Below are 11,748 nucleotides of genomic sequence, written 5' to 3' on the forward strand. Positions count from 1 at the left end.
AAACTGTCTCAAGTCTGTATGCTAATGGAGTATTTCACAAAGGCATTCATATGCACCCAGACATGGGAAATTGAACGCCTAAGATTCTACATAGCACCAGACAAAATTGCCTGGGAACCAACTAGACAGGCGCGAACTAAACTGGCCCTGCGGCTGGATGTAGTTCAGTAGTTCATTTCCTTGTGTGACTGCTCTGTAGTCTATTCTCCCCTTTTTCAACCCCAGCACACGCGTGTGTGAGAGTGACGTGTGTGGTACACTCCCTGTGTGACATAGCTAGAGCTAACACTCTATAGAAATTGCCAAATTGTGCACGGTCCATAAATAATATGGTTCGACATTTTCACACACAATAATGCCCAAAATAAGCAGTAGTTGTCCATCCATGTAGCACAGGGTTAACAAAGATTCACATAAAACAGTTGCTAAATATAGTCTTTGGTGCCAACAACGATATCAGTACAACATCGGTAAAAAAGGTATTTAGCTAGCATATCTTTCAAGTCTCATTATTTAGTATTGATTAAACCTGAGCATCTTTTGGTACCCTCAGCTGGCATTCTACTCTCTGCATTCCAAATTATAAGTCGTTTTGGCTTTCCAAGATACATAATTTTCACTATGTATCTAGACATAATGTATATATAAATACGTAGCAAAAGCTATGAATCTAGAAAAGCTAAAACGACTTATAATTTAGAATGAAAGCAATAGAATTTAACAAATTTTAATAAAGGAGCAATCTAGGGCGAACCTGAAGCAATGCGGAACCATGCAGCACCTCGCTCTCATGGGGAACTAATTATTTCCCCAATCGATGGTGAGCTCTCTCATAGGTGGGATGGTCTCCATAGCGAAAACCATCAGGTGAGGGAATGATTCGTCCTCGTTGCCACGGACTACATACTGAAGGAACACATTGGGAGTGTAGCTGTGGCCAATGTAGCAGACAACGTTCCTCTTCTGGGACACGTCAAGAATATAACTAGGCCCTGCAAACTCTGGAACATGGTGTCTCTTGATGGCTAGCTCGACGCCGTCGGTGTCTCCCCACTCCCTCCATCGCTGCGGAAGCTTCGCTGGATCGATGAAGATATGGTTCTCCTTCGTCTCCTCCCATGGAGCATCACCACCATTGTGTGGCTGATGATCCATGATGACCACTTCCCCACCATATATACTCGCAGACGAAGCTGCCCGGCGGTATTAGGTCCAGCGTCCTGACACCCCACCTTGCCACAGCTGCAGTCTCACCAGAAGGTCTGAAACGGAACACCTCCAGCCGGTGCTTCATCCCTCGCTGTGTCACCAGGTTCGTGCAGGTTATGGGGCACCCACATAGAGCGCCGCACTCATAGACCACCGGCCTTCCCATCTCAAGAATGCCCTCCTTGCTATACGCCGCTGGCGGCTCTCCACTGTCCTTTGCCTGGCAGCGGCAGCTACACTTGGAGTCACAGGCTCACAGCCGGGCGTGCGCCACGGCCACTTGACTGGCACTGGAAACTCGGGGCGAACAATGTACTCAAATAGCAGAGGATGTTGGAGTTGTTCCAAATTCACTCCAGGATATAGGCCGGGCTTCTGACGGAGGTGTATAGCCCGGGGAGGCGCAGGAGCTTGAACTTGCAGACGTTGTAGCCGGAGTTGCCACGGCCGAAGGTGGAGCTGACGACCCTGTAGAGGCCATCGTAGATGTACACCTTGTTGTGGCCTCGGTTGTGCAGCTTGCAGTTGACACCGCGGATGACGCGCACCTCGATGCCATACTCGTAGCTGTTGTGGCTGTGGAGTGCAAGGTTTCCTTAATTATCAAGCTTCTGGTCACCGCCGCTGCCGCTGTAGTAGAGGACGTCACCAAAGTCCTCGTTGTCGAGGTACCCTTGGGAGGAGACGATGCTTGTGGTTATGGGGATTCCCTCGTCGATGAGGTTGGCGGGGACATAGCATGCCGTCCTGGAGTTTCGTGTGGAGGCCAACAGCACATAGCTCATTACGATAGATGAATGTGTCACCGACGAGGATGCCAGGGATGTCACCGACGATGCGGACCCCATGGTAGAGGCACTTGTTGGCGGAGAGCATCATGCTGTAGGTGCTGCTGTATGCGAAGTTTCTGGTGGTGTTGGGGTTGGAGAGTTCCTGGCGCTGGTAGGCGTTGCGGAGCGCCTCGAAAGTGAGGCGCGTGCGGCGAACGAGGATGCGGTAATGGAGTTGCTGTATGTTAGGAATAATCATGACTTGTTCATATTTGAGTATTTGCATTAGTTAGCATGCAGTTGTTGGAACCGGTGGTGACCACCGAGTTCACGATCTTGGAGCTGGCTTATAGCCGGCCCGGTTCGTTACCACGAGCCTGCGCTCCCACAGGTCCCAGGTCCATCAAAGCTGACAACATATAATGCATTTGGGCCTTACTCAACCCAAAAGACTAGCCTAAAAGGTGGGGTTCTCCCGCCTTATATGTTGTGCTCTCCCACCATCGCTACACGATGTGGGACTAAACCCCAACAGCAGGTTGCTGAAAGGCGAGATGTGTTCTCGTGGAGGCATGAGCTAGTTGTTGGTGTGCGTCAGTTAATCATCTAGCTAGTTAGTTAGCACGTTGCATGTGTTAGTGGAGTGAGTCTTCAGGTTTGTTAGCTGCATGCATAAGTGGAGGAGCACGTTGGAGCGTAGCTCCCGGTCAGCTCGGAGGACGCCCGGTTCATGCGCATGAGTGAGTGGCTCATGCACGAGTGGACGCCCGGGCCGTGTGGAGATCATGCGTGCGTGCGCGTGAGACCCGGTTTAAGGCTGTTGCTCGACGGGCGGTTCACGTGATTGAGTCTTTATAAGCATCATGTAAGCCTTTGTTTGCATAAGTGTCAGTTTAATACAGAGAACAAGAAAAGGGCGTTCGTCGCCGCAAGAGTCTGTGTTCGCGCGTGTGTCCACTTCGAACTAGCTAGCTTCTCTGTGTCCTTCTTCTCTCTCGCGTGAGTTTGTGTGCTTGTGCGAGCTGCTGATCCTGGGCGGTTCCAACATTTGGTATCGGAGCCGGTGTATGTACTACGGTGGTTCCTTCAGTCCACCACGAGAGCCGCCGAAGAAGAAGCGCGTGATCCCACGCAGAGGTCCGACGACAACGACGATGGCCGGTGGTGATGTGAAGGAAGGCACCAGCTCGCCGCGTACGGTCGTGGTGGAGCGCGGTTTTGGTGGCGTCGAGATCCCGAAGCTGACGAAGACGAACTACCGCGAGTGGGCACTTGAAGTGCAGTGCAACCTGGAGGGCATGGAGCTCTGGGATGCCGTGGAGGGGGCAACGCCGAGCGCGGCAAGGATCGACGGGCACTGGCTGTCATTCTCCGCGGTGTGCCGCCGGAGATGAAGTCTGGGCTCGTCGCGAAGAAGATGGTCAAGGAGGCTTGGGAGGCGATCAAGTCGCTGCGCGTGGGAGACACGCGTGTGTAGGAAGCCAAGGCGCAACACCTCCTCAAGCAGTTCGAGAACGCGGCATTCAAGGACGGCGAGGCGATCGACGACTTCGCCGTGAGGATCGGCTCCATTGCCGCGGAGCTGCGCGAGTTGGGCGAGGACATGGAGGACGAGCGCGTCGTCAAGAAGATGCTGCGGGTTGTGCCATCGAGGTTCAACCAAATTGCATGCTCCATCGAGATGTTCGCCGACTTCAAGAAGATGTCGCTGGAGGAACTCGTCGGTAGGCTGCGCGTGGCGGAGGAGCGTTGCGGCGGTGTTGAGCTTGGAGGCGAGCGTACCGGGCAGCTGCTTCTCACGGAGGAGCAATGGGAGGCACGTCGTCGTCAGCGACGCAACAAGGACCACGCACGTGCGGGCGATGCGCAGAACGGCCGTGGTGGTGGCCGCGGCGGTGACAACGATGATGACGGGAGCAACAGCACCTACTCTGAGTACGGCGAGGGCAAGTCAAAGAACAAGAAAGGCAAGTGCTACAACTGCGGCGAGCGAGGACATTTCTCCCATGAATGTCCAAAGAAAAAGCAGGAAGAGGCGCTGCTTGCGAAGGCCGATAACGAAGCAACCCTTCTGTGATGAAGCGTTGAGTGCGCAAGTCAAGATTAGGGGAGGCAATGTTAGGAATAATCATGACTTGTTCATATTTGAGTATTTGCATTAGTTAGCATGCAGGTTGCTGAAAGGCGAGATGTGTTCTCGTGGAGGCATGAGCTAGTTGTTGGTGTGCGTCAGTTAATCATCTAGCTAGTTAGTTAGCACATTGCATGTGTTAGTGGAGTGAGTCTTCAGGTTTGTTAGTTGCATGCATAAGTGGAGGAGCACGTTGGAGCGTAGCTCCTGGTCAGCTCGGAGGACGCCCGGTTCATGCGCATGAGTGAGTGGCTCATGCACGAGTGGAAGCCCGGGCCGTGTGGAGATCATGGTGCGTGCGCGTGAGACCCGGTTTGAGGCTGTTGCTCGACGGGCGGTTCACGTGATTGAGTCTTTATAAGCATCATGTAAGCCTTTGTTTGCATAAGTGTCAGTTTAATACAGAGAACAAGAAAAGGGCGTTCGTCGCCGTAAGAGTCTGTGTTCGCGCGTGTGTCCACTTCGAACTAGCTAGCTTCTCTGTGTGCTTCTTCTCTCTCGCGTGAGTTTGTGTGCTTGTGCGAGCTGCTGATCCTGGGCGGTTCCAACACTGTACCGGGGTGATGTTGGTGACACGCACCATCCCAGATGGGGGATGCCGGTGGACCTGCACCATTTCAGGTAGGGGGCACGCTCGCTTCATGGTGCTGAACGAATTGGATCTGCCTGCTCCTGGTTTTTCTGATACATCATGCTCTTGCTCCTATTATGGGACAAAGGAATAACATGATCAAACATAAGACGGTTGTTGAGACAAACTAGGATTTAGAGGGCAAGGGGATTTCAGGAGAAACGACGGTGATGGCTACGACGACGCTGGAGAGTGTGGTTTCCATTTATGATCATAGAGGGTGGGTAGGTGGAGACAACACACAATTCAAATAAATCTTCCCACACTCATAAGTAATGGCATAAATGATTGAGACATGCTAGCTTTGCTCACCAAAATAAAAAAACAAACTAAAAACATATTAGATTAACTAGTTTTTTAAGATTTATGTCCATATTTACCTGCTCCGATAGTTGTAGAGCGACATCATGACGACCGCCTTTATAGTGGATGGCGACGGGCGAGGATACATCGGCGGCGACAGGCACAAAGTTGTTGGCGACGCTACCCATGTTAGTGTTGGAGGAGCATCCACCAGTTGGGCGAAGAGGTGGTGAGGGCACCATGGTTGCGATAAGCAGCAGGGATAGTGATGGTGACGGCTGGATGGTGATAGGATAGAAGCGACAGAGACAACCAACATTTCGGGGGAGGTAGTGGGGTGCGGCTGAGTCGAGAGTACTTTGACGATTAGGAACTAGGGACTATATATAGAAACTATCGTGGATGCTAACCCTAACTATTGAGATGGATATGGGTCCCGCTCACATCACTGTTTCTATTGGGCTTGAGCCTATTAGCAAGAAGTTGTTAAGGCCCATTTACTAGAAATTGCTCATTTAATTAATAGCAAGGCCCATTGATACCGCAGATGACGTGCACCATGATGCCATACTCGGTACTACTGTGGAGCATGAGGTTGCCTTTCTTGAGCGTCTGATCGATGTGGTGTTCGATGCTGTTCTCCTACAGTCACCGCCATTGCCGTTGTAGTAGAGGATGTCACCAAAGTCCTTGTTGTCGAAAGATAGGACAATTGTTGAGACGAGGTAGGATTTAGAGGGCAGGGGGATTTCAGGAGAAGCGACGGTGATGGCTACGACGAAGAAGAAGAGTGTGGTTACCATTTATGATCATAGTGGGTGGGTAAGTGGAGACAACACACAAATCAAGTAAATCTTCCCACACTCATAAGTAATGGCATAAATGATTGAGATATGCTAGCTTTGCTCACCAAAAGAAAAAACAAACTAAAAACATATTAGATTAACTAGAGATTTAAGATTTACGTCCATATTTACCTGCTCCGATAGTTGTAGACCGACATCAGCACGACCAGCTTTATAGTGGATGGCGACGGGCGAGGATACATCGGCGGCGACAGGCACGAAGTTGTTGGCGACAGTACCCATGTTAGTGTTGGAGGAGCATCCACCAGTTAGGCGAAGAGGTGGCAAGGGCACCATGGTTGCTATAAGCAGCGGCGATAGTGACGGTGACGGCTGGATGGTGATAGGATAGCGGCGACAGAGACAACCAAAATTGTGGTGGGGGTAGCGGGGTGTGGCTGAGTTGAGAGAACTATGACGATGAGGAACTAGGGACTATATATAGAAACTATCGTGGATGCTAACCCTAACTATTGAGATGGATATGGGCCCCTCACATCACTGTTTCTATTGGGCTTGAGCCTATTCCGAAGATGATGTAAAGGCCCATTTACTAGAAACTGCTCATTTAATTACTAGCAAGGCCCATTGATGCCGCGGATGACGTGCACCATGACGCCATACTCGCTACTACTATGGAGCGTGAGGTTGCCTTTCTTGAGCGTCTGATCGATGTGGTGTTCGAGGATGTTCTCCTGTAGTCACCGCCATTGCAGCTATAGTAGAGGATATCACCAAAGTCATTGTTGTCAAAAGATTGGACAGTTGTTGTGATGAGGTAGGATTTAGAGGGTAGGGGGATTTTAGGAGAAACAATGGTGATGGCTACGACGACGGCGAAGAACGTGGTTTCCATTTATGATCATAGTGGGTGAGTTGGTGGAGACTACACACAATTCAAGAGATTAACTAGAGATTTAAGATTTATATCCATATTTACCTGCTCTGATAGTTGTAGAGCGGCATTAGGAGGATCAACTTTATAGTGGATGGCGACGGGTGAGGATACATCGGCGGCGATAGGCACAAAGTTGTTGGCGATGCTACCCATGTTAGTGTTGGAGGAGCATCCACCAGTTGGGCGAAGAGGTGGCGAGGGCAGCATGGTTGCGATAAGCAGCGGTGATAGTGACGGTGAAGGTTGGATGGTGATAGGATACCAGCGATAGAGACAACCAGGATTGTGGTGGACGTAGCATGGTGCGGCTTAGTCGAGAGTACTTTGACGATGAGAAACTAGGGACTATATATAGAAACTATCGTGGATGCTAACCCTAACTATTGAGATGGATATGGGCCCCACTCACATCACTGTTTATATTGGGCTTGAGCCTATTCCCAAGAAGTTGTTAAGGCCCATTTACTAGAAATTGCTCATTTAATTAATAGCAAGGCCCATTGATACCGCAGATGACGTGCACCATGATGCCATACTCGGTACTACTGTGGAGCATGAGGTTGCCTTTCTTGAGCGTCCGATCGATGTGGTGTTCGATGCTGTTCTCCTACAGTCACCGCCATTGCCGCTGTAGTAGAGGATGTCGCCAAAGTCCTTGTTGTCGAAAGATAGGACGGTTGTTGAGACGAGGTAGGATTTAGAGGGCAGGGGGATTTCAGGAGAAGCGACGGTGATGGCTACGACGAAGAAGAAGAGTGTGGTTACCATTTATGATCATAGTGGGTGGGTAAGTGGAGACAACACACAAATCAAGTAAATCTTCCCACACTCATAAGTAATGGCATAAATGATTGAGATATGCTAGCTTTGCTCACCAAAAGAAAAAACAAACTAAAAACATATTAGATTAACTAGAGATTTAAGATTTACGTCCATATTTACCTGCTCCGATAGTTGTAGACCGACATCAGCACGACCAGCTTTATAGTGGATGGCGACGGGCGAGGATACATCGGCGGCGACAGGCACGAAGTTGTTGGCGACACTACTCATGTTAGTGTTGGAGGAGCATCCACCAGTTAGGCGAAGAGGTGGCGAGGGCACCATGGTTGCTATAAGCAGCGGCGATAGTGACGGTGACGGCTGGATGGTGATAGGATAGCGGCGACAAAGACAACCAAAATTGTGGTGGGGGTAGCGGGTGCGGCTGAGTTGAGAGAACTATGACGATGAGGAACTAGGGACTATATATAGAAACTATCGTGGATGCTAACCCTAACTATTGAGATGGATATGGGCCCCACTCACATTACTATTTCTATTGGGCTTGAGCCTATTCCGAAGATGATGTAAAGGCCCATTTACTAGAAACTGCTCATTTAATTACTAGCAAGGCCCATTGATGCCGCGGATGACGTGCACCATGACGCCATACTCGCTACTACTATGGAGCGTGAGGTTGCCTTTCTTGAGCGTCTGATCGATGTGGTGTTCGAGGATGTTCTCCTGTAGTCACCGCCATTGCAGCTATAGTAGAGGATATCACCAAAGTCATTGTTGTCAAAAGATTGGACAGTTGTTGTGATGAGGTAGGATTTAGAGGGTAGGGGGATTTTAGGAGAAACAATGGTGATGGCTACGACGATGGCGAAGAACGTGGTTTCCATTTATGATCATAGTGGGTGAGTTGGTGGAGACAACACACAATTCAAGAGATTAACTAGAGATTTAAGATGTATATCCATATTTACCTGCTCTGATAGTTGTAGAGCGGCATTAGGAGGATCGACTTTATAGTGGATGGCGACGGGTGAGGATACATCGGCGGCGATAGGCACGAAGTTGTTGGCGATGCTACCCATGTTAGTGTTGGAGGAGCATCCACCAGTTGGGCGAAGAGGTGGCGAGGGCAGCATGGTTGCGATAAGCAGCAGCGATAGTGACGGTGAAGGTTGGATGGTGATAGGATACCAGCGATGGAGACAACCAGGATTGTGGTGGACGTAGCATGGTGCGGCTTAGTCGAGAGTACTTTGACGATGAGAAACTAGGGACTATATATAGAAACTATCGTGGATGCTAACCCTAACTATTGAGATGGATATGGGCCCCACTCACATCACTGTTTATATTGGGCTTGAGCCTATTCCCAAGAAGTTGTTAAGGCCCATTTACTAGAAATTGCTCATTTAATTAATAGCAAGGCCCATTGATACCGCAGATGACGTGCACCATGATGCCATACTCGGTACTACTGTGGAGCATGAGGTTGCCTTTCTTGAGTGTCTGGTCAATGTGGTGTTCGATGCTGTTCTCCTACAGTCACCGCCATTGCCGCTGTAGTAGAGGATGTCGCCAAAGTCCTTGTTGTCGAAAGATAGGACAGTTGTTGAGACGAGGTAGGATTTAGAGGGCAGGGGGATTTTAGGAGAAGCGACGGTGATGGCTACGACGAAGAAGAAGAGTGTGGTTACCACTTATGATCATAGTGGGTGGGTAAGTGGAGACAACACACAAATCAAGTAAATCTTCCCACACTCATAAGTAATGGCATAAATGATTGAGATATGCTAGCTTTGCTCACCAAAAGAAAAAACAAACTAAAAACATATTGGATTAACTAGAGATTTAAGATTTATGTCCATATTTACCTGCTCCGATAGTTGTAGACCGACATCAGCACGACCAGCTTTATAGTGGATGGCGACGGGCGAGGATACATCGGCGGTGACATTCACGAAGTTGTTGGCGACACTACCCATGTTAGTTTTGGAGGAGCATCCACTAGTTAGGCGAAGAGGTGGCGAGGGCACCATGGTTGCGATAAGCAGCGGCGATAGTGACGGTGACGGCTGGATGGTGATAGGATAGAGGCGACATAGACAACCAAAATTGTGGTGGGGGTAGCGGGGTGCGGCTGAGTTGAGAGAACTATGACGATGAGGAACTAGGGACTATATATAGAAACTATCGTGGATGCTAACCCTAACTATTGAGATGGATATGGGCCCCACTCACATTACTATTTCTATTGGGCTTGAGCCTATTCTGAAGAAGATGTAAAGGCCCATTTACTAGAAACTGCTCATTTAATTACTAGCAAGGCCCATTGATGCCGCGGATGACGTGCACCATGACACCATACTCGCTACTACTATGGAGCGTGAGGTTGCCTTTCTTGAGCGTCTGATCGATGTGGTGTTTGAGGATGTTGTCCTGTAGTCACCGCCATTGCAGCTATAGTAGAGGATATCACCAAAGTCCTTGTTGTCAAAAGATTGGACAGTTGTTGTGATGAGGTAGGATTTAGAGGGTAGGGGGATTTTAGGAGAAACAATGGTGATGGCTACGACGACGGCGAAGAACGTGGTTTCCATTTATGATCATAGTGGGTGAGTTGGTGGAGACAACACACAATTCAAGAGATTAACTAGAGATTTAAGATTTATATCCATATTTACCTGCTCTGATAGTTGTAGAGCAACATCAGGACGACCGACTTTATAGTGGATGGCGACGGGTGAGGATACATCGGCGGCGATAGGCACGAAGTTGTTGGCGATGCTACCCATGTTAGTGTTGGAGGAGCATCCACCAGTTGGGCGAAGAGGTGGCGAGGGCAGCATGGTTGCGATAAGCAGCGGCGATAGTGACGGTGATGGTTGGATGGTGATAGGATACTAGCGATAGAGACAACCAGGATTGCGGTGGACGTAGCGCGGTGCGGCTTAGTCGAGAGAACTCTAACGATGAGAAACTAGGGACTATATATAGAAACTATCATGGATGCTAACCCTAACTATTGAGATGGATATGGGCCCCACTCACATCACTGTTTCTATTAGGCTTGAGCCTATTCCCAAGAAGTTGTTAAGGCCCATTTACTAGAAATTGCTCATTTAATTAATAGCAAGGCCCATTGATACCACCGATGACGTGCACCATGATGCCATACTCGGTACTACTGTGGAGCATGAGGTTGCCTTTCTTGAGCGTCTGATCGATGTGGTGTTCGATGTTGTTCTCCTACAGTCACCGCCATTGCCGCTGTAGTAGAGGATGTCGCCAAAGTCCTTGTTGTCGAAAGATAGGAGGGTTGTTGAGACGAGGTAGGATTTAGAGGGCAGGGGGATTTCAGGAGAAGCGACGGTGATGGCTACGACGAAGAAGAAGAGTATGGTTACCATTTATGATCATAGTGGGTGGGTAAGTGGAGACAACACACAAATCAAGTAAATCTTCCCACACTCATAAGTAATGGCATAAATGATTGAGATATGCTAGCTTTGCTCACCAAAAGAAAAAACAAACTAAAAACATATTAGATTAACTAGAGATTTAAGATTTATGTCCATATTTACCTGCTCCGATAGTTGTAGACCGACATCAGCACGACCAGCTTTATAGTGGATGGCGACGGGCGAGGATACATCGGTGGCGACAGGCATGAAGTTGTTGGCGACACTACCCATGTTAGTGTTGGAGGAGCATCCACCAGTTAGGCGAAGAGGTGGCGAGGGCACCATGGTTGCTATAAGCAGCGGCGATAGTGACAGTGATGGCTGGATGGTGATAGGATAGCGGCGACAGAGACAACCAAAATTGTGGTGGGGGTAGCGGGGTGTGGCTGAGTTGAGAGAACTATGACGATGAGGAACTAGGGACTATATATAGAAACTATCGTGGATGCTAACCCTAACTATTGAGATGGATATGGGCCCCACTCACATCACTGTTTCTATTGGGCTTGAGCCTATTCCCAAAAAGTAAAGGCCCATTTTGCTAGAAATTGCTCACTTAATTACTAGCAAGGCCCATTGATGCCGCGGATGATGTGCACCATGACGCCATACTCGTTACTACTATGGAGCGTGAGGTTGCCTTTCTTGAGCGTCTGATCGATGTGGTGTTCGAGGTTGTTCTCCTACAGTCACCGCCATTGCCGCTATAGTAGAAGATGC

The 11,748-nt window shown here is 49.2% G+C and overlaps 1 pseudogene; it reads right to left on the reverse strand.

Moving 5' to 3' along the window:
- Nucleotides 1-798: 798 nt before the first annotated feature.
- LOC136503935 (histone-lysine N-methyltransferase family member SUVH9-like) lies at nt 799-2,238 on the reverse strand (annotated as a pseudogene).
- Between the last annotated feature and the right edge of the window lie 9,510 nt (nt 2,239-11,748).

The sequence above is a fragment of the Miscanthus floridulus genome, chromosome 14, assembly GCF_019320115.1.
Source record: "Miscanthus floridulus cultivar M001 chromosome 14, ASM1932011v1, whole genome shotgun sequence".
In the NCBI taxonomy this organism is placed as follows: domain Eukaryota; kingdom Viridiplantae; phylum Streptophyta; class Magnoliopsida; order Poales; family Poaceae; genus Miscanthus; species Miscanthus floridulus.